Here is a 24,027-nt window from a genome sequence, read left to right on the forward strand (position 1 = left end):
CGCGCGCTGGCCCGCTGGCTGCCTCGCTGACGCAGCTGAACCTTACACACCGCACACTCACAGGAAAGCATCTGAACATCCACCGATGAGTACCAAACACTGCCAGCTACCATCGCTTACACGTCGGAGGAAGCCTCGCGCGCGCACCGGCAGACGCGCTGTGCCACGCCTGCCTCTCCCCACGCAGCCTCCGCGGCGCCGAGAGGACCAGAACAGGAGGAAGTTTTTACCACCAGGAAAATGTGCCCAAGCTTCAGTTAAACAGCAGTTGAAGTGTCTGAGGGGAATTGGGTTGTATCACGGAACAACTAACGGATCGTAAAAACGAGGATGGCGCGGCCAGCGCCCCGCGCCGCAGCGCCTGGTGGCTCCGCAGCTTGGAGCGCGGCCCCCGGAGCAGACTCTGCCAGAAAGACTGCGCAGTGACGACTAGGTCTGGTCTAGCCAAGAGGATGGCACGCCTTGCCCTGTGTTTGAGCAAGTCGATGCTTTCCTGCCCCTGCCCCGGCACACACAGCCCTGACGAGCAGACTCAAGCGCTTCCCAAAGCGTCGCTTCACGTTGTCCGCCACGCCGCCTGCTGTCCGCCTCCTTCCATCCCCGTCCAACCCCGTGCCCGGAAGACAGCACAGGTAACCCGTGCAAACTGCACCTCCCACCCTTCCCAGCACACCGAAGGCCCCCAGCACTAAGTCTCAGACTCCGTGGGTCCACGGACAGGAGGCCGGTAAACCTCACAGCAAAAGAAAACACGTGACTGTATCTGCTCTGCAAGGGGGCTTAGCGCCCGGAAGTTCCAAATACCCCTAACTGTTTTCTTACCCATGCAGTGATTCTGCTTTTAAGTCATGCATAACGGTTATGCCTCTTGGATTTTGAAATAACGTCCGTGGACCAAATAATCATTATTAAGTACGGAAAGGCTCTGCTAACACATGAGCTGCATTAGGCATAATGGGATTAAATCACAAAACAAACGTGTTACACATGATTGCCATGAGTGTTGGGCTCACACAACAGGAATTATTTGAACATTAGAGCTTAATGGAATGCCTGTTGAACAGCTCCCCGGGGTTTAGACCAGAGTTTGGGAGAAGAGATAAGGAGCCCCCTGGGAATGTGACCATGGCTAGATCTATGGCCGTTACCACTGTCACAGAAACTGTTCATTTATTGCACTTTTCCTAAAATTTACTGTTGAGTTTAATAGCTGTAGGGAGTATACCGCGTATGGGAGAATTCAGAGACTAGCAAATAAAGGCGGTGAGGAGACGGCAACGGAGGTTTGGAGAAAATGCACCTGCAAGCATTTGGCTCGTCTGCTTGGACCTGCATGACACTAAGGCCGATCTGCTGAGTACCTGCCGAGTTCCAGGGCTTCCACGTGCTTTACGTTACTCTGAGAGGTCGGAGTTCTGTCTACTGAAGAGATGAACTGAGTAAAATTCAGGCGGGCAGAACAGTTTGCTCAGTTGCAGTCAGTACGAGGAAAGGCCTTGACCTGAAGATGATTCCCCCGTGTTTTACTCTTTTAAAAATCTGGACGTGCCCCTTGTTTGCAGGGAGAGCCCGTCTGCTGTTTTCAGGGTCACCCTTCATAGCACGGTTGTCTTTATTGACGTTGCTGGTTAAGACTTGCCTCTAGTCCCAGAGGAAAAGTCTTGAGTGACAGTAATCTAAATATTTATTTGATCCAAATATTTGATTTTGTCATGAATTTTGCCTTCCGACAAAAACTGGAGTGGCCCAAAGCTTAAATATCATACGGCTGCTTTTCCTTTGTCTTCTTTTCCTCTATTAGTCAGCGAGGAATAAAGGCGAAATTAAGAGGGGCTTCCTATTGTCCGCAAGGCGAGTTACTCAACTTCATAAGATGTAAGATCAAAGGAACTGTGATGCTGGAACTCCTCAGAGACAGTGTCCTAAGAAAGCCCATGGGTGCTTCTCTGGTCTCTTCTCGGTGAGCTCACCATAATCTCCACATTTGACACTCAGTGAGGCCACATCCCGATGCTCCTCAGCACCTTCTTATTCTATTCCACAAACGTGATTAGGGTTCGGCGGTACAGGAATGCGGGTCCTTCCAAATAGCGGATCAAGTAAGGCAAAGACAGCCTGGTTGCTAAGGCTTGTTTTAATAAATTCTTAACTTATCCTACATTTCTGATAAAAATTCTAACAGTTCATTATTCACAAAACAGATAGAGACTCACAGACATAGAGAACAAACTTATGGTACCGCAGGGGAAGGTGGAGGAGGGATAAATTAGGAGTTTGGGACTAACAGATGCAAACTACCATATATAAAATAGATAAACAACAAGATCCTACTGTACAGCACAGGGAACCATATTCAATATCTTGTAATAACCCATAATGAAAAAGAATGTGGAAAACAATATATACATATATATATGTGTATAATTGAATCACTTCTAACGTACCATTGTAAACCACTGTACTTCAATTTAAAAAAATAAGCTTGTCTTCTGATTTCAAAAAAAATCTAAGTTCATAACAGACTACATCAACTTTTATCACATTAATTTAAATTATTTTATTCTATGAATAATTAGCTATGAAATTATCCCAATTACATATGGCCGAGGAACTGAGAATTGAATTATTCTAGCTAATCTTTAAATGCCTTTACAAAAGAGGACACTAATGAACTTCTCTACAGAAGAAACAGACTCTCAGACATAGTGAACAATACCATGGAAATACCACCAGGGAAAGGGGGTGGGAAGGGAAAAATTGGGGAGTTTGAGATTTGCAAATGTTAACCACTACATATAAAAATAAATTAAAAAACAAATTTCCTCCGTATAGCACAGGGAACTAAATTCAGTATCTTATAATAACCTTTAATAAGAAGAATATGAAAGTGAATATATGTATATATGTGTATATATGTATGCATGACTGGGACATTGTGCTGTACACCAGAAATGGATACATTATAGCTGACTATACTTCAATTTTTAAAGAAAGAAAACCTCCACCCATAGTACAGACTAAAATTTTAATGGCAAGCACCAAGTATTATTCAAGTAAAATAGCAATTGTTTCAAAGTCGATACCAAGGTCAGAGGTCAGTTACTCAGTCTCTCTGTCGCCTGAGCTGGACTTGCTTCTTCGTGGTACTTGGTATGTCAGCATAGTTCTTTGCTTTCTTGCTTATCTTCTGTCACAAATATAGTGAAACCTCCGTGAGAGTGAAGTCCTCCCTTACTCTCTCCTGAACTCTTCCAGGCTGGAATACTAAATGTCACATTATAGTAAAAGATGCTCATTAAAAAATGTTACATAAATGACTAAAAAATTTCAGACATAGGGAAAAAATAGCCTCGTTTCTTTTCAGTTTGACTTCTCATGAGCAAGGATGGTGAGTTGTAATGCCTGCGTCTTCCACTTGACAACTAGCAAGGAATGCTGCTTCATAGAATAAAACGAGGAATAACGGAGACATAGTGGGAAATCCCAGAACACCCTCCTCCACAGCTAACACGCCAGCCACTGTTAGGGGAAGAGTGAGTGAGCGCACCTTGGGTCACACAGGCTCAAGAGGACTTTTTTCTTTCCGAAGTCGGGGCTGGAAAGTTCCGATGGAAAAATCAGCGGGGCTGCATCACACTGTAACGTTCTGTTCTCCCGAGCAGTCTGTTCTGAAAGCCGTTCTTACTCCAGGGCTCATTACTCATGGAATTTCAGGCAGATCTGCAGCCTCTCTTCACGCCTGCAATACAGGTAATACTTTGAATTTTTTAAATGCACGGCATTCCTAGGTTCTGAGAGGAGGCATTGCTTCAGAATCTTTTGCACATTCAGTTAATGACCCGTAATAAAATTCTGTTATCAGTCAGGTTTGTCTGCATTCAGTGTCGTAAACAACTGATAGAAATCTTTCTCAGTAAAAATCTGGGACTAGGCGTAGTCGCTCATGATGTCTGACAGGAAGGAGTCGCTGGTCCCAGCCCGCAAAGAAGGAAGGAGTGCTCCAGAAACCCCGAGAAGGTGCATACACATCTCCTACAGCCCGCTGTCTCACTGGGACCTTCTCCATGGAAGCGCCATAGATCAGTGACTAGCCGGTCGCTTCCATCATTAAGTTATTGTGTTTATCTCCACTTTATTACTAAGATGTCAAGCCAGTACCAGAGTGGCCTGGGAGGACTTCTGGAACCGGAATGTCGCTCAGAGAAACTGGGCTTGAGATGAAGTGGAGATAAAGCTACTTCTTAATAGGGGTGCCACTGGCCATCGCTCATTCCTGCTGCTGCCACCGGCTCAAGTTCAACCACACGGAGGATGTTTGTCGTAAGAGCAAGAGAATCCGTCTTTGGTTCCAACTAGAGGTCTTCACTCTTTTCACATTCGGGCGAACTTGTTGGAACAGGTCATCATCCACAGACATATAATGGAGACAGAAAGGAATGAATGTATCTGGGACGTGGGATGGCTATAAAATGGGAGGGTCCTGAACACGGGAGGCTTCCCAGCAGCGCGAGGACCACTGTGAGAACCGGCTTGCGGGTTCCCGCCGGGCGGCCTGATAGCTGCTTCTTTGATCTTTAAAATCTTGACGCTACATCGTCACGTGAACTGGTGTCATTTCAAAGATAGACTTGGCAGTCTTCTCCTATGAGGACGGACCTGGGGCTAAGCTACAAAGATCACATCATTAAGAGAGGCCCCTGGGGCAATTTTCACTTTGTTTTCAGGAGCAGGAATATTGGAGAGAGACTTTCGACCCTCCGAGATCTACATCATGGAATCTGAAATGGCCGTCTGCCACTCCCCGTTGATGGGCCCGTCTGGTGACAGACACTGGTCCTCACCACTCAGGAGACAACAGGACATTTAAGAAAGAAATTCACGATGCTGGCAGGAACTCAGTTCTGTTCGTGTCCGTGTGCTGGAAAGGCCTTCCACCCACCTCAACTGGGAGGACCAAGAGCGCAGTCGGGATGAGCTGCTCACCGAAGGACCAGCGCAGGTCTGGGAGGACGTGCCGCTCAGAAGATGGCCAGGCTCACTGAGGGATTTGGAGAGTTTTCCTGAGATGATTCTGGTACGTCCAGCACGTTCATTTCTTGCCTTTGAAAAGCACTCACTTATTTCCTTTGTTCCTAATGCTTTTACTGTTATCCCTTAAGAAGAACGCTCAAACTACCTTGATTTATTGAGTCCATCCATCAAACGAATAGTAACCATGCACCCATTTCAGCCGTTGCTCCGAGGCCACAGGGGGCCAGTCGTGAGGACGGGGCCTCTGGCGACACAGCTAATATGGAGACCACCTCTTTAGAAGGCAGCCGGTCACCACCGTCCTCACAGAAGCATTTTTAGGAGCCTCAAAGCAGGTGGTCTAGCAGTGAAAAGGAAGAGTGCAGACGCCCACAACAAGTGGGAGGCTATGCCCTCAGAATCACTAAAGAACCTTTTCAACCACAGCAACACTCACAACTGCTCAACAGCAGCAGGCGAGCAGGAAGGAGGCACGGTGACACCAGTTTCCTGGGAGCCCATGAAGGACCATCAAAAAGAGAGTCGGGTCCAATGTCTCAAGCAGAAAGACAAAATAGATACACAGCAAGGTCCTACTGCACAGCACAGGAAACTATATTTAGTACCTTGTAATAGCCTATAGTGAGAAAATATGAAAAGGAACGTATATGTGTGTGTGTGACTGAATCACTACACTGAACACCAGAAATTAACACAGCATTGTAAACCAGCTATACTTCAATTAAAAAAGGGAAGAAAGAAGTACTTCCTCCTCTCTGCTCACGGAGGATGTGATTTTGCACACTTGATGCTGATCTGTTTTGCAAAGGAGCCCAACGTTTAAATAACCGTATTTTTCCTCATAACCAGCATCCATGCTTCAATCGATGGGAATATATTTGATGTAAAATGCTGTATTCCCTTCAAAAGCCTGTATTCATCTTAAATTGCTGTGGTCCAGAAAATTTCATTTCCCATGTTTAGGAAACAAGCCATTTGAAGAAGCATTAGAAGAAGCAGGGATTTTTTTTCTAAATGATAAAGTATCAGTACATGGAGGGAGGTAGTGAAAAAAAGTGTGGCTTAAAACAATCTTCTACTCTAAGGGCTATCATTTGGAAGGCAATCCTCATGAGATATCTGGTAAGGTTTATTTGCTCTAAAAATGAAACACCGGTATTTTCACAAAATTTAGTCATGGGTATAAAACCAATTAAATACGTTACAGTGCCAGCTTAAAAGGTCATCTGGGATAGAAGGGACTTGCCTACGATGAGGTGCTTTAGGTCAATCGTCTTTGATCAGTAAAGACTGGAAATTGATGAGGCCATGCCATTCCCCTGACATTGACAATAAAAAGGTACTTAACACCTAGAAAGCCATGAAGAAGAATCCAAACATATCAAAATTGTAAAGTATGTAGTAGGTTTTTTTGGGAGGGGAGGTTAGATTGTTAAGATCACTTCTCTAAGACTAACAGCCCACAGGTTAAAACACTGTTATCCTTGGCGATGATCTCGAATTGGAATCCCCAAACTCCTGCAGGCTAGAACCTCATCTCTTGCTCTGTGAGCAGCCCTTTCAGGAGGCAGCACTGTTTACAGGTGTTTCTGAAGCACCTTCAGAGGTTCTGACCACCAATGGGGACAAAGGAACTTCCATCTCCACCAGCAACACTCGCTCTGCAGCTGGTCTCTCCTGAGCCTCTGACCCGTGGCAGCCACTCAGGAGGAGGGAGAAGCAGGGAAGGAGAATTATTAATCCACAATATGAGTCACTAAAAGATGACAGTGCAGGAAATTTTTTAAATTCCCCCTAGGGTTGAAAGGATTGTGCAAGTTAAGAACAAGCCGTCACGATGTCCTCCTCCTGGGTTCTTCACCACGGCCCAAACCCTTCAGCGCAGCCCTCTTCATCCTCAACCTAGGAACAGATTCTGATATTTGGAGCCTAGAAAATTCTCTCCCTCTATTTCTTTCTTTCTTTCTTTCTTTTGGGGGGGAGTGCAAAATGAATACATCTCAATAGAATCCATGACAAATATGACCCCATAACAATGGTTAGCGGACACATGTTTAAGGGATTAAAAGGAGATCTATTACCACATAAAGCATTCCATCTGTGAAAAGCAGAGAATTTTAAAGGGGAAGAAACTCAGTCTTGTTACAATGGCCCTTCCCCTAGTCAGACTTACTGTCCCTCCCCTCTGCCTCCAAGTGTCTTCTTCGGATTCTGTCTCCCATAAATAACTTTCTGGAGGACGTGGCAGCGAAACAAGAGGACTGACTCCATCCTTTCACAAAGGACTAAAATAAAACCAAGTCCTCACTGTCATCGCTGTGCTTGAGTGAGAGGATGACCTCCTGTGCACTCAGCTGTTTAGGAGCGCTGCACGGAAGGTGGCAATCACTTACACGCACACAGTGCCTGGAGGAAGACTTCTTTCCTTGATTCCTGATGGAGCAATAGCCAGCCTGGGCGAAGCCCCCAAGGCACCATCATTTGGCCCCGCTGAAGTATGCTCTTAGCAACGCGCTCTCTTCAAGAGAGGGTGTGAATAGCAAGTCGAAGGCAGGTGGTTTCCCACCAGGAGTACGCCCCAGTAGAGAATTTGCAACATTTCGGGAACAGTACCCTGCTTGCATTGACTCAGTGCCGTAAGCGCCTGGAGGATTAAAGAGGATACACCTGAGCCTACTGCCCCCCACCCCCACCTACGATTTCATCTATCATAACAAACTTATGACATAAATCTTGAAGGCCTGAGAGAAGTTGAAAGGCTGCTCTCAGCCACATCCAGTGACCGTCCACTCAGCAGATGTGCTTTGAAAGCTCAGTGCAACAGTGAGACATGCTGGGAAATCTCACAGTTCGGACTGCACACACGTACCCGTACAACAGTGGCCTGGTGGGGGGCAGGGGGACGGCTCCACTCCATGGCCAGGCGCCTGGCCGAGACGGGAACCTGCTTCGTGAGCTTGGCAAGTGTGATCCAACAAAATAAAATGATATATTTTGGGGGGATTGGAAGAATGATGACTGAGGGCTTGAATTTATTTAGCAGGATCACGTGTAAAAGTGCTGTGTCAACTATTTAATAACTAGCTTGTAAGTCATGCTGACAGTTGAAATAGGTACTTTGTAGAATATTTCTACACTTTTATTCTAGAAACTACCAAGGACGTACGGACTGGGATCCGCCGTAAGCAGGACTGGGCTAAGAACGTCCACCGTCTTCACCTCCTACACGCGTCCCTCCAGGCCAGGGCTTTAAGGCTCCTTTTATTACCTCCTCTGAATCTCATCTTCTCTTGTTGCCAAAAGGACCATAAAAATTATCTCAGAATCTTTCGGTCCTCTAGGCACGTCGGTCCCTCTCTCCCCTCATACACTTTGCCTTGCTCTCCCCTGTGCCCCAAGTGCCCCTCCTCCAGACCTTTCCATGCCTGGCCATGCCCTGCTTAAACATCTCCACCTAAATGTGACTTTCTCCCAAAGCCGACCCCTGCCTAGCCCTGCCGACATGCACCACACCAGCCACACGGTCCAGCAGGGCCCTCTGCACCAGAGCCTCCTCTTTCTCCTTGAGCTAGTTAACGTGAACTCATCTTATTTTGTTTCTACTTCCTCCTTCTGCATCTGAGCTCCACATGCCACGGGGGTCGGGGGTGCTGGCTTTATCTTGTGTGTATCCCCAAGGCCTAGGACTGCCTTGACCCACTGGACATGCTGAGTTATTTACTGGATGAACGAATAAAGCTTGAACTCCAAAGCCAGTGTTTTATCCCAGGCTCCCTTAAAATAAGATGTTTTTCCTGCCTCTATTTCCTGCCTTCCTCAGCTAATAAAAGGCCACCTGGATACGAAAGGCTGTCTCACTCTGGGGTGTCAACCGACCCTCCTCGTCTTGTATGTCGGAAGGTAACTTTCTCTTTTGTGTCCCAGGAGTCCACTGGGAAATAAAACAGGGAGACACACTCTGTCACTGAAAAATAAAATAAATACGAAAAATAGTCCAACACAGCTAACAGGCATTTTACCAGAAAGGAGTCCCCCCTTTTCTCTTGCTTCCTAACCTAGGAAATAGAAATATTCCAACTTCGCAAAACCTAAGCAGAAAATCTGGGCTCCCCAGCAGAAGTTTACAGCCTGCTGTCCGTTTCCTGGCGGAGCTGGCCCAGGCGCTCGGGGCGGAGAACTGGGCCCCGGGTTTGGGCTCAAGGCCGCTTGCTGGCTGGGAGGGCGCGCGGCGGGGAGCGGGCACGGCCCGGCGGCACCTGTTGGGCGCGGCGGGAGGTGAAGCTCCGGGAGGCACGCGTCGGGATGTGCGCCCTATGAACATAGATGTGCACACGACGGAAATACAGATCCGCTGGCAGCACTCTCGTGCTCTGCTCTCGGCACAGACGCGGAAAGCTCACTCATTTTAGTGAAGAGGGCTGCCCGCGCCCCCAGAAGTGCAAATTTTTTTGCAGTTTTAATTACAATTGCAAAGGAAAAGTTTTCCCCATGAAAAGTTACAAGAAAAACAAGAAAACCAACATCATTTCATGGGGAACAATGAAATTTCAGGTCAGTGCACAGTAGCATTGTAATTTTTTTCATTTCAAACAAGTGTTTTTGAAATTAACACAATTATGAAAGTAAAATTAGTTGGAAAACGGACCAAAGCACATTCATTTTCATCTGTTTGCCTGTCCTGAAAGCAAATGTGGATGTTGAGAGCACCTGGCAGGGCCCCAGGTGCCTGCTCACCACAAACGAGTCCTGAACTCCTCAGATGTAAACTATTCGAATCCAGCAACCAGCTTTCTGTTGCTTTGGCCCAGGGCCATGAAGCGACTCATTTCCTTGGGATTCCATCAGGAAAAGTTAAACTCACCCCTTCATTTTTTTCATACCTTTTTTTTAGATCACAAAAGTAGTATCTGTTCAATGCAGAAACCTTGGAAAACTCGAAAAAACACAAAAGATATTTTTACACTCATTTAATACTCATAATTCCACCATTATAATTACTATCTTGAGGTGGGGAGCTCTGAAAGATCAAGTTTATTAAATTCACTACAAGTTGAGAATAAGTTATAAGGGGAGGGTGTAGCTCACTGCAGAGCACGTGCTTAGCTTAGCATGCACAAGGTCGTGGGTTCAATCCCCAGTCCCTCCATTAAAAAATGAGTAAATAAACCTAATTACCTTTCCCCAAAATAAATTTTTTTAGAGAATAAATTAGACTGGGTGTGAGGTACTGACGTGCGCTCCCTCAGGTCCCATGTACAATATAGTTTATGATGTTTTAATTCCCAGAGTGGGAGAGATTTAGCTTTAGGGCGTGAGCCGTGTGGCGCTGGTTTTGACTGAACCAGAGGTCCCCTTCCTTCTTAGCTGAGAGCCTAGCAGCTGGCGCTGCGGGCTCAGCCACCGCTGACGCAGGCGCTGCGAGGGGGCCGCCAAGGGCGGTGCTGGAGTGACTGCCACCGTCGGCGGTGGAGAGCGAGAGGGGAGGAGTCTCGGGGAACCCGAGGCGAGCGGTGCTCTCTGACAGATGCCACCATCACACTCTAAGTGCCAATGCCACTGCCACGCGGCGGCCGCCAGGCACCTGTGTCTGTCGAGCACTTTGCAATTACTATGAACAGTTTGGTCTTTCTGGGTTTTATTTTCCCGTGTTCACAGGTCAGTCTTTACTCCCTCACTGATATCTTTCCATCCGCACTGTGTCAAGTCTCGCTGTCATTTAGCAAATGTGCATGAAGTTTTGCCAAGTCTGAGATGTCCTTCTCTGGTCTGATGTCTATTGATTGTATAGCACTCCACTTCACGGATCGTTACCGCTTCTCTGAACCAGACTCTTAATTTTGGTTGTTTCTCATTTCATCTCTCTCTCTCTCTCTATGCATGATATATGTTATACATATTATGATATGTTATATAATATATACATAAATTTATATGCAGTCTTTAGTCATTATTTTCAAAGATACCATTACCTGCCTACCCAGCTTCTATTTTTTCTCCTTCCTTGCTAACATGATTCTGACTTTGTCAATATGGAAATATCCCTGGCTAATTATTGCTTCTCGCATATGACAAAGTCTAGTCCGCGCAGTGTGAACAGAAGGTGCCAGGTGGTACTTCTGGGAGGGCCCCCTGAAGGGGTAGATGTGGCTCCCATCGTTTTCCTGGTCTTGTGCATTTGCTTTATCCACTGCTATTTTCTTGTCTGGGAAGCAGATGCAATAATAGAGATAGGCAGCCATCTTGGCATCAGACCCAAAAACCACCTGCCAAGAGGGGCTCATTGAAAAGAAGGAGACTGGACCCCAGTGACATCGTGGCACCACTCCTTATGGCTAATTTTCATGTTATAGGACAAGAATAAGTTTCTAGTTGATAGAACAGAGTTGCTAAGCATGAAATCATGAAAATGAAATTGCAAGATCTTGTGGTATGCAGCTTTTATAGACTTTAGATTCTTATTATCAATTTGCTTCCCAGAAATATTTATGAATATTAACTCTGAGTAGCTGTGTACGAGCGTATCCATCAGCCATGACCACCGTCATGTGCTGGTTACCCCAACCCAGTTCCACGGAAATAAACACACTTCACCGTTCCTTCCATTTCAGTTTCTTTGCTTATTGGTGAAGTTCAGCATGTCTTGGTTCCAAGTATCTTGAACTTTTATTTCTTCTTCTGTGAATTTGTTATTTTGCGTTTGACTAATTCTCTTTCCAATTATTTCTAAATTTAAGATCAGTCTGGGGCTTTCCATTGCAAGAAGTGTTAGAAAAATATATGTAGACAATTATTGAATTTGGGCAGATGCATGTAACTGCTGGAAATCTCTGTGCTGTGTGAAAGCATGCCGGACTTAACACACAGGGTGGGAGGAAGCTAAAGTTGGTGACTTGCCCTAAGTAAATTCAGCCATCTCAACTGGAAGTGCTGGGCACTTGCTACAGAGGGATGGCTCTCACGTTGCCTCTGGGCGACTGCTGAGCTGCCGGTGGTCCTGTGCTGCTTACAGTCCTCCTTCAGAGAAGTGGGGACGTTTTCCTGAGAATTTAGAGGCAACGAGCAGAGTTATCACTTCTGCCTTGAAATGTTTGCATTATCTAGCACGTGACTGGTTCCTGTTTTCCAATGTCAGCAAAAGTTCTTTTAGAGCCTCGAAAATTAGAAGTTGGTGAGCTTTCTCCAGGATTTTAGTCCAGTATAGTCTTGTGGCAAATTTTAGAGAAAGCATAAAGGATCATTTCTTATTAGGTAGATGGTGACAAGATAAATAACTTGTCACATAACTCAGCTCAACTCAGAGAGACAAGTTACATTCTTTCTCTTACTTTTTTAGGGGTAATTTAAAGTGAGGTGATTTGGGCAAGCATCCCAAACAAAGCAAATAAGCAAACAAAACCCCCAAGTTCTCAGGTATTCATGAGCTGTGGATGGGAACACCAGGGGACCTCTGTTCCACAAGCATCACGTGGTGGTCCCTGGGCTGGTGTCGTGCCATCATTCGTGTGACGGTCGTCACACTGGCCGCTGAGCACTTTCCCAGCATCAGCCATCGCTCTTGGGAACCGCGGAGGCGCTGAGGGCTCTCTCTCTGGCATCTCTTCTGAACACCTGCTCTGCGCCCAGCATCACACACACGGAGCGACCACAGTGTGAACAGGCAGCTCCTCGCCTGGACACAGTAACGTGTGGCTCCTGGACCTGTTTCTTTTTCCCTCTTCTCAGCCAGGCTCTTACCCTCTCGCACGGGGATTACTGCAGCAATCCCCCGCCCCCGCCCCCGCCTCAGAAGCGACCACCTTCCGCGGTGTTTTCCTTGGTTCCATTCCTCTAGTGCTGCACCCCTCCTGGAGGCGGTCCCCTGGAGACGGAGGAGCAAGCAAGACCACAAGCAGGTGAGCTCCTCCTCTGGTTTGCTTTATTTCTTCATCATTTCACCAACCAGTCTTCCTCCTCCCTTCCTTCCAAGTCCGGGTAAGGCTCTGCCTCTCAGGAGCCTTTGGAAATGAAGCCGGCCTGATGCCTGTCATTTCAGAGCTGCTTGTTCGATTTCCTACAACCCCACTGCTTTCTAATAATGACAGGCCCGTCCCTTACAGAAGTCCTCGCTCTGTCAGAGACACTCTCCATCTCCTCATTCACGGGGGCTCGACGTCTCCAAGTCACCACTGATTCTCCCTTCATCCTCGCCCTCCACACCCAGTGCTGGACTCACAAATACAGACTTCCAATCTGGGCGCTCCACAGGGATTTCTCAGGCTGTAGCTCAACACCCTAATGCTGTAGATTAGAAACCAAGGCCTGGGGAAGTCGCAGCGCCTCGGCCACGGTGTCACCGCGAGAGGGCAGGAGCCACATGGATTCCACGCCTCGTGCTCTTCTCGCTGTGTCCCTCTTGCCCCCCGATCGACACTGCGCTGACGCCATCACTGTGTCCGTCCCCGATGTCCTCAAGCCCAGGCGGCCCTACCATTCAGTACCAGCTCTTCAAAACCGTGGCATTGATGAGGTCACCTTCAACAGCTATTGAAACAGGGTGCCGGCTAAGCCTACTTGGCGTGTCAGGTCCTCCATTATTTTCTCGTGCGTGAATCCCGGTCTCTGGTCCAGTCAAAGCAGCGCACTCCCCTCGGAATTCCTCCCCGAATGGCACGGTATGGCGTCCTGTTCTTTCGCGTTCGTCTGACATGCTTTGCACACAGGGGACGGACAGCCTGTCCTCTGAGCGCGTCATCTGGGGGTTCGCTCGCCTGGCGTTTCCCTTCCCGTCTGCAGAGAACTCAGCGCACGTGGCACCACCCTGCCGGCCGCCGCGCCCTTGCTGAGGGCGGCGCCGGGGGGCGCAGCACCGGCCCTCGGGCGCCGGGCCGTGAGCCGGGCGAGGCCCACGAGGCTCGCGGCGCCGCGCCGCCGTCCCCTGGCGTTCGGTGGCTGCCAGCTTCCTGCTTCCTGCTTCCTGCTTCCCAGACAGGTTTCCTCTCCGACTGTCACGTCAGTCTCACTCTAGAACCCAGCCAGAGATTTTAAAACATCATTCCTTCCTGGTGACTTGACTTACTGAGGATGTTAAAGGACAATTTTCTTTTCAAAAGCATCTTGGGACGAGAAAGACGCCCCCCCTCCGTCTGCGCGCCCCGCTCGGGGACAGAGGCCCTCCCGCCCCCGCCCCTCCGGCGCGCCGTGCTCCACCCGCCTGCACCCCCAGCGGGGAAACCACCAACAGATGACTTCCGCCCTCAAGGAGCCTGTAGGAAACAGAAGCAGAGACGTGCACGCGTGACTGCAATGTCGTGTGGTAAATGCTGTGAGAAGGTGAACTCGGCCAAAGTCCGGCCACAAAAGACAGCGCAATACACGCCCTCTGAGGGAGGAAGGAAACGCTGCTGGGAGGAGCCTGCGCCCAGCGGGGCTCGGAAGGGCGAGCAGACATTCGGTCGCTGAACATGAAAGAGAAAGACGCAAAGGAGGAGCGTTTGTAAAGGCCCCAAGTGGTGGGTGGAGCATCAGACGCAAACCAGGACGACGGGACCGTGAGCCGACCAGAGAGCCAGGGTCCAGAGCGCAGGCGAGCCCCCATCCTGCGGACAGGGCGGGACGAGGCAAGGTTGTAAGTGGGAGTGAGGGAATGAGGTCTGCGTTATGTAAGAGCTCCCCAGCCGCGGGAGGAAAGGCCATCGCGCGCTCAGAGCAAGAAGAAACACGCGGCGGTGGGAACACACAGAAGCCGCTGCCGCTGGAGCCAGTGGTGCTGAGAGGCCGGATCTTGGCCCACCGTATCCTTCTGGGCTGGCGGAGGATTTGGATGCAGTGTAAACATTTGCGGCAAGGAAACTGAGCAAGAAACTAATTCACGTTTGTTTTTCTCTGTCATGGGTATAAATCTAAGGCGTTTTCCCCTCCCCTCTGTGTTCCGAGCGTGGCCCCATTTAAGGGGTGTCAGCAATACTCTGTGCCTCAGGCACCCGAAGACCCTCACCTTCACTCAGGTGTGGGTTTCGGAAGCAGGTGCTGCTTGAAAGAAGCTGAGATCAAAGCAGCGCTGGCCCCGACATTTGGGGGTGGAAGCGGGGGCAGTGGAAAAGGTCCCAGGATGCTGGATTTCTGCATTCCGCCCCACCCAGCAGCCTGAGACGGGGAAGACCCCCGACAAGGCATCAGGTGTGGACGCAGGTGTAGGTGGACGGAAGGGCTGAAGGAGCCTGGAGACTTCAGGCCCTGGGACCCAGGAGAGGCTCCCGTGCCCACATCTGGGGCCGAGGGACAGGACCGCCGGCTCCCGCTGCATCCCGAGGGCTCGGCCAGGAGCAGTTCGGGCTCCCCCACCCCACCCCACGGCCGCCCTGAGGCGCTGAGCACACTCTCCTCCTCCGAGGCTCCGCCCCCTCACGGTGCAGCCTTATCGAGCCGGAGAGGAGCCCCCAAGCCTAGCCAGCACGGGGGACTTCGGGAACCAGATTCCAGTCTTCCCTCTTCTATCCCTTTTTGTCTTCCTCACCCACCAGCCGCCCCACCGCTGCCGGGAGGAGGGAGAGAGCCGGGAACGGGACGACATTTAGGGGTTTCCACAGATGACTCTTCAGTCAGCATCTATTTCTCCTCCCTGGATCCTCAGCCCTTTGCTCCTTTCACAGTAGAGATGCTCCTGCCCTGTTCTGCATCGTGGAAACTGCTGAGGACCAGGCCTCTGTGCGTTCTCTAGAGACCTCACCCATGGCTTTTTCCAGGGTCCCTCTGGAGAAGGGCAGCTCTGAGGACCAGCCGTGGAAGATGCCGTACGGCAGGTAAGCGTGGCCTGCAAGCTGCCTACGTTTGAAACCCGGCTATGACGTTTCCTCCGGCACAACCTCTGATAAGTTGCTTGACCCTTTTGACTCCATTTCTTCCCATATAAAGTGGATGAAATACGAGTTCTTTTTTACAGGCTTGTTATCAGGGAAGAGGGCACAATGCATGACAAGCCACACCCTAACACCCGGGCCAGGTCATCAGTGCCCCATGGGGGTCCCGTCCCCTGGGGTCCCTGGTGCACTGCTCCCCATTGGGAATGAATTCCACACCCACTCGGGATGGCCTCTGGGCCCCTCCCAGGAGGACCTGGGGAGAAAAGAGAGCCCAGCCTCACAGTGTTTGCAGCCCCTGGACCCCGGTCTGCACAGAGACAGTCCCCTCACCTGAGATGCTGGGACACCAAATTGTAGAGCAGATCTCAGAGCCAGGAAGGTGCGTGTTGGGTGCTGGATCCAGAATCTACCCGAAGCAGCTCAGGACTCTCTGGGGTACCCACTCCGATGCCGGGGACTTACTTCCTCGCACCCCTGGACCCGTTTCTCAGCTGGTTTCCCGGAAGAGCTGTCTTTTTTGCAGTCAGCTTCCCTCTCCTGGCCAGGAGCTCGGCCAGAGAAGTTTCTGAGAAGCTAAGAGAACGCCCTTTCTGTCCACCTGCAATTGTTTGGAGGGGGGTGGTATTTCCCCCTTTACTCCTTTTCTTCTTTATTCAAGCTGACAAATGGGAAAGGATACGAACAAGGAGAGAGCAGACCCAGGATCCCGGGAGGCTGGGAAATAGCTTCTGTTTACAGCCTGGTGCATTTGCAGACGTGTGAACCCCCCTGCTAACCGCTGCCCCACAGCAAGACCCCGGGGGTTGCTGAAGGGCCCGGGGAAGCTGGCAGCCGTCTATGGCAGAGCAGGGTAGTGCTTGACAAGGCTGATGGGGTTGCAAGTGGTTTTCAGAAACAGTGGACAATGAGCTGGTGTCGCTGCACCTGCTGAACAGACGGCCTCCCGTGCCGCCTCCCCGAGAAGGCAGAAACTTGGCATGCACAGAAATGTTGGCAGGGCAAGACCAAGAATGGCCTGGCTAAAGCACCCCCACTGGGCAAACGTAGCTCACACTATAACAGCAGGAATTCTCACTCTGAGTGGAGCTTCAGCCACATTTAGCTGGGCACTCTCGGCAGCCCCTTGAAAAGCTCAAGGCTCAGCTTACTCATCTGGAAACTGGAACAGTTACCATGGCCCCAGAGATAAGGACAAAAATTAAATAAAAACAGTGTAAATGGATGAAGACATCCAGATGGCCAATAAGTACATGGAAAAGATGCTCAATATTGCTGATTATCAGAGAAATGCAAATCAAAACCACAATGAAGTATCACCTCACACCAGTCAGAATGGTCATCATCAAAATGTCTACAAATAATAAATCCTGGAGAGGCTGTGGAGAAAAGGGAATCCTCCTACACTGTCGGTGGGAATGTAGTTTGTTGCAGCCATTATGGAAAAGAGTGTGGAGATTCCTCAAAAGACTAAAAATAGACTTACCATATGGTCCAGAAATCCCACTCCTGGGCATATATCCAGAGGAAACTCTAATTTGAAAAGACACATGGACCCCAATGTTCATAGCAGCACTACGAAACAATAGCCAAGATACGGAAACAACTTAAATGTCCATCAACAGATGATTGGATAAAGAAAATGTGATTTGTGTACACACACACACACACACACACACACACACACACACACACACACACACACACACAATGGAGTACTACTCACCCATAAAAAGGAACGAAATATTACCATTTGCAGCAACATGATTGGACTTATAGATTATCATACTAAGTGAAGTGAGTCAGACAGAGAAAAACAAATATCACATGATGTCACTTATATGCGTAATCTAAAGAAATAACACAAATGAATTTACTTCCAAAGCAGAAACAGACTCACAGACATAGAAAACAAACTTATGGCTATGAAAGGGGAAGGTGGGGAAGGATAAATTGGGAGTTTGGGATTAGCAGGTACACATTACTATATATAAAATAGATAAACAAGGACCTACTGTACAGAACAAGAAACCATATTCAGTAACCTGTGATAACCTACAATGAAAAAGAATACACATATATATGTATAACTGAATCACTATGTTGTATACCTAAAACTTAGTGAATCAACTATACTTCTATTAAAAAAGGAAAGAAAGAAAATATCAGGGAAAGCAACAATGGCAAAAAAATAGTATAAATGTCAAACACCATCCAGAATCCCTACAAGGAACTAGCCACAATTTTTGTCATCCTACCAAAATTTCTAGACCTAGAAAGAATCAGTCACATCTGACTTATAATAAAGAGAAAAAGAAGTCAGTGCAAACAGACCCCCCTGAGATGACTCAGAAAGAAGGACTTTAACACAACTATTTAAGTACATTCAAAAACTTAAAGGAAAATATGGTAACAATAAGTGAACACTTGCAGATTCTCACAGAGAAACGGAAGCTATAAAAGTGCAAATTCTAGAACTGAAAGCATCAAGTGGAAATTCTGAAAAGTGCAGCATTTGACCTGGAAAATCTGCTGATGGGCTAAGTGACAGATCAGATACTATAGAAGAAAGGTAAGTAAACTTGAAGAAAAATCAGTAGAAATTGATTCTGAAAACTGATTCAGAAAATCCAATTTGAAAAAAGGAGAAATACATTTTTTTATCCAAACAGAGTCTTAATGGCCTCTGGGACAATATCACGCAGTCTAACATACATGGAACTAGAATCCAAGAAGGAGGAGAGAGATTGGGGTAGGAAAACTATTTGAAAAAATAATGGCCAATAGCTTCTCTTAATTTGGTAGAAAAAAAAATCACCCCTGGGTACATAATCATCACAGGGCTGATGATAAAAAGACCATCTTAAAATCAGCCAGAGAAGAAAGACACATTGCCTACAGGGACACAGCAATGTACTGATGACAGACTTATCAGGAAAAACCAGACAGAGGCCGGAAGTCAGTGGGATAACAATATGAAGTATGGAAGAAAAAGCGTCTATCTGGAATTCTACGTCAGTAAAAACATCTTTCAAAAATAAAATGCTTTTCAAAAGTAAGAAATTTTCAAGCAAACAAAAGGTGAGAGCATTCATCACTGTCAGACTTGCTCAGAAGGAAGTAACTCAAGATGGAAGCCAAGTCAGACCAGATGGAAACGAAAATCTACAAGAAGGCACGAAGAGCCCAGAAATGTCTCTACAGGTTTTCATCTCAGGAGGCGGACATCAGTCTACATGTTGCAATAATTCCTTGACTTCCTGGAATGTTTTATGCAAAAGGTAAAGACGATTGAGATTGCTGCTTTTAAATAAATTAACAAGCAACTGAAGTGTCTTATGCCGGAAGGCTCTCTAATATGGCTTTATGACAGCCCCCCCTCCTCCTTCTAAGGCAAAGCCAGTGGATTTGACACCTTCTGATACTGTCCCGAGAGAAAGATCAACTCCACTGTCACAGTCTCCATGGTCTCTGAATGAGGAAAGAAAAATTCGCCTCTGTTCCGTAGGCTGAAGGATAGTCTTTGGACGCTGATTCCATCTGCCCTCCACAGCCTCCATTAGGACAAAAAACCACCTGCACACCTATTTATGCAAAAGATAGTCGCTCAACATCACTCAGGAATGACAAGAAAATCTCTGTAGCTGTTGAGGATTCAGACAGAACATGGCTTAAACACGGGAGAAAAATAACCAGTTGTACATTTATAACATTGGCTTGAAAATTCACCACTGAACATATTGCCCAATCACCACACAGGCGCAGCAAGCGTCCCTGCAGACAGACTTCACCCGGAGAGTGAGCACGCTGGTGTCGCGGTAAGCACAGGTCCCTGCGCACTGGGGCTGGTCCTCTGAAACGACGAGGAGGAGCATGTAAGTGAAAAACACTGCAGCAGACACACAGCCCGTGATGAAAATGTGGTGCCGAGGGAGCCAGCTTTCCTTGAGAGCCCGCTAGGATTTGTCCTTCTAGACAAAAAATAGAAAATACTTCCCTCCCCCAAATACATATGTTTTACATAAAAATTTCCATCGGGGGGGAGGCACGGATGTGGACAGCTGGGCTCCCCCAGAGGCAGCAAGACCGCCATATTCAGTGAGAGAAGTGACAAGGAGGACCCAATGCTGAACTGAGCTGTATCCACTGACTGGAGGGTCTGGCCCCGGGGCTGCTTTCCCAGCCACGCTGAGTAGGGCTCTGGCTGGGGTTGGGGTCCCGGCAGCCCAGGACTAGAACGAGAGGGGCAGGAGGACCCTTCCATCACACACTGATCTGTCGGCGAGACATGTATCTTGTGCCCCATGGAAGCCAGGAGAGCTCAGAGCTCTGGGGATGGAGCAGAGAAGGAGACACAGCCCCTGAGGTGGTGAGGGGACAGCAGGTGGAGCACCAGACACGTACCCCAAACCCACAACGCAGTTTCCTGCAGACTGCTGTCCACACAGCCAGGGAGCCCCGTGACCCCGGCCACGCCGCAGCCAACCTTGGGGTCGGAGTGGACGGGGAAGACCCTGCAGAGGAAGTGACACCTCTGTGCAGACTTTACAGACATTTGGGAAAAAGCCAAGGGGCAAAAGACATCATTCTTTCCATCAGCTTCTTCCATGGGGAAAAATCAAAGTATGTTGAAAGATCCTGTTTTTAGAAATTACACATATTTTTCGCTATTCCTTCCAACTGGTGGAAGTTCACCCGTCGTACTTTTTTTTAATTGAATTACAGTCAGTTGCAACGTGTCAGTTTCTGGCGTACAACATAATGGCTCAGTCATGCATATATTCAAATACTCATTTTTATATTCTTTTTCATTAAAGGTTATTACTAGATATTCGATACAGTTCCATCTTCACACCACACACAAAAGTAAACTCAAATGGCTTAAAGACTTAAACATAAGACAAGACACTATCAACCTCCTGGAAGAAAACATTGGCAAAACATTCTGTGACATAAATCTTAGCAATGTTCTCCTGGGGCGTTTTACCCAGGCAATAGGAATAAAAGCAAAAATAAACAAATGGGACCTCATTAAACTTACAAGCTTTTGCACAGCACTCGTTGTACTTTCTGGACGCGCTGGAGAAAACACTTGGGCACCTTCGATGCAGTAATGAGCGAACCATAAACTTTTATAAACCCAGGGTTAAAACCACAGTTTCCTAAACGTCCCTTTTGATACGGAAAAAAATAAACACTGTTTAATTTATTTTTGGTCCAGAAATAGAGACATGATTTGGATGTAGATAAATCTGACGAAAAAGACTCTTTTCCTGGTATTTGGGACCCACAGCGTATCTTTATATGTGCTCACAGTTGGAAGGCGTGCCCACGCATTCCATATCCTTTTCCCCCAAAAAGACAGACAAGAAGTCAATTGAGGTAGAAAATTTCAGTAACCCAACACGGTATATCAGCCCCAGAATGGAATCAGGCCAACATGGAAATCTAAGCCACCACTTTAAGAGAAAACTCAGTGCTGGCACGCCAGGCAGCCTCTCTCCCAGCGCACTTAGCACATCTTTCAACAGGTCGAAGCAGCAGGGACAGGGCTGTACACCTCCCAGCGCCAGCGCCAGCGTGACCAGGGGCCTTGCCAAGACCCGCGCTTCACAAGGCATGTGTCAGGGCACCTCCCCACCAACAGACACAGCAATTCCCAGCGCCTGCAGCTTCCAGAGGCCACCGCCCATGCTCCCCGGTCCAGAAGGCATTCACCTACAGCTCATTATTGCAGACGCACGTTACAAATAAACACAAAGTCACTTTCCTGCTTCCCCTGAGGACAGTCTAAACCCAAAAGTGTTCTCTTGATAATTATTCGCTTTCTTTACTCTTCTATTCTTTACACACAGATAGAAAGAAATTAGCTTTCTCAGTGTCATGTTATGTCAAGAAAAAGCTTGTTTAGAAAGGGAGAAACAGAAACAAAAGGGAAAATAAACAATGGGGTCTGAGACCTTGCTGGTGTTCACGACGGGAAGATGTTAGAGCCTTGTTTCAAAATAGCAGGATACCCCGGTTTTGTGATTTCAACTGAAATAACTTGGCAGTGGCACTTTGGGGACATGTATACACACAATGTGCCAAGCGGTTGGATACATGCTGGCCCTTGGCTGCTCTTAAGGGAACAGAGGTTTTTGGTATATATATATTCATTCACACAGGAGCTAGCTGTGTATTTAAAACCACAATAGATTGAGCTCAGTACTTTGATACATGAGCCACAGTCATCTGAGGCTTCTAGGAATTGAATTTAAATCAAATATTGCATAAATAGTGGCAGAATCTCACTTCAAACCCTTCTTGCATCAAGCTGTATTTTTACAAAGTGAAGTGCAAAGATTTACCACATTTAATCAAGTTCAAAGGACCTCGGGAGAGAGAGAACCTTCAGATGAACAGCTCTATTTACTTCCCTCGGTTTCAATCTAAAACTCTGACCGTGCTCAGGGGGCATTTGTGTTGGTCAGTCACCTGTCTATTTAAAGCACAGCGCTCAGAGCTCGAACGATAAGCTAACCGTACATCTCGGGCCGTCCCGCCGTTTGCCCGGCACCCGTCGGCGCAGCACGTCAGCACCCTCCAAAGTGTACTGGTTTGGAAGATAACAGACGTGGTGACTCTAGAAGACCCACTCAGGGGAACATTGTGAAAACAAAGGGAGAGGAAACCGATCAGATGCAAAGACTCACAGAGCAGAGCGCTGGAGGGATGCCCAGAGCCCGTCCGCCGCAGCAGGTTTACACGGACGGGAAGGAGAGGGAGGAGAGGGAGGAGAGGCCGGAGGTGGCGGTGAGGGGGCGCCCAGCTCTGCGGTGGGGACCCTGCGAACTTCGTTCTACAAGGCTGAGCCGCAGACAGAACAGATTCATGATTAATTTTGACCCAAGTTGCACTGTGAATTGAGGTCCTGCTGAGCCAGGATGGTGCTAACCTTGGGTGCTCCTCCCGTGGTCCTGCACAGAGACCATTCCAAGACCCCCTGAGAGGGAGGTCCTCGTCAGCTCCGGCCTCTGGGTCTGACCGCACCGCATTCCTGGGCCCTGTTTCCGGGACTCACTGAACCCCCATAAGGTTCCAGGCACATGGACTATTCAGGCGAGGGAGTGAAAATTGCTATGTCCTGGAGAGGCTTGGATGAGAACTGTTACCTAAAGAGACCTGAAACATCTATACGGAGCCTTTTTTAAGCATAGCCTCAGAATGATTTTCTAAATAACACGCCAATGAAACTGACAGATGGGTTTTTAAAGTACCCCTATCCTCACATGCAGACACACTCTTCTAAGTCTTTTTTTAGAAAAAGTTTGTAGTCTTACTTAAAGGAAATAATAATAAACTTAAAAATAATTGAAAGGAGAACTTTCTGAAGGCACAAATAGAGCAGGAAAAAATCAAACGCCTTTCCCAAAATATACTCGCCTTATGTGAGGATGACCAGTTGGCAGGACGTTTCTTGTTTGATGAGAAAGGGAAAGTCAGACAGCTAAGCTGGTGAAGATGGACAGCGTCTCCCTTTCAGCAAAAACGGCTCCAAGTCCAACCCCAGTGCACGGGCGTGTGCGCACATGCACACACACACACACGTGCACGCACACGCACGTGCGCACACCTCCTGGGTGGGGAGTCTACACAAACACAGGAGTCCTTGACGACTCAGAGTGAGTGGAGGCTGTCCGTGGACAAACATGTTTTGCTAACTTTAAAATTAGGAAAAGAACATCTCCACCATCAGCTCCTGCCTTGAGTCACTGAGTGAGCCCAGGAGCATCTACACGTTCCCGTGGAGTTAGAAGTGGAGGCTGAGGGCTCTTTCCCAGGCTGAGCTGGGCGGCAAATGAAAGCTTTCTGGGGACAAGGAGGGACTTTAAAACCCCACATCTCTTTCCCAGGCCTGGAGGGCACCTGGGAGACCTCACGTTCTCAGTCCCAGGGCCGCCCCAGCTCCGGGGGACCACACCCACCACCTCGGGTGTCCTGAAGTCAGAAGGGGCTCCCAGGTTAGGTAGGAGGGTCTGGCTGCCTCTGTTCAACTCCTGTCTCCTGAACCGAGTGTGCGGTAATAAGAAGCCTAACTCCCAGATTGCTTGTGAAGGTCCACACACACATACAAACACACACTCAAACACTCACACACACACTCACACACACAAACACA

This window comes from Vicugna pacos, chromosome 14, assembly GCF_048564905.1.
Source record: "Vicugna pacos chromosome 14, VicPac4, whole genome shotgun sequence".
NCBI lineage: Eukaryota > Metazoa > Chordata > Mammalia > Artiodactyla > Camelidae > Vicugna > Vicugna pacos.